The sequence below is a fragment of the Phalaenopsis equestris genome, unplaced genomic scaffold (genome assembly GCF_001263595.1).
Source record: "Phalaenopsis equestris unplaced genomic scaffold, ASM126359v1 Scaffold000114, whole genome shotgun sequence".
NCBI classification, from domain to species: Eukaryota; Viridiplantae; Streptophyta; class Magnoliopsida; order Asparagales; family Orchidaceae; genus Phalaenopsis; species Phalaenopsis equestris.
Window position 1 is genome coordinate 533676 of NW_018164556.1, and position 264 is coordinate 533939.

Genomic DNA, 264 nt, shown 5'->3' on the forward strand with positions numbered 1-264 from the left:
AAATTCTGAATCCGTAGTACGGCAGCACTCCACAGCAAGCACACACAAGCCATGTAGAAACTGTGTTTCCAAGATTGAGTATAACTTCCTAGTGTAAAGGGTAGAAACCTGTCTCAACACTGGACTGCTTTTAACGGTGGGAGAAATTGCAGACTGCTGGCATTTAAATTCTTCATCCTTTTCATTTCTTCTCCAATCTTTGAGAACATTTTCAAGACCCAAAAAACATTCGGTCAGGGTGCTTGTTGCCTTGGAGACATCATG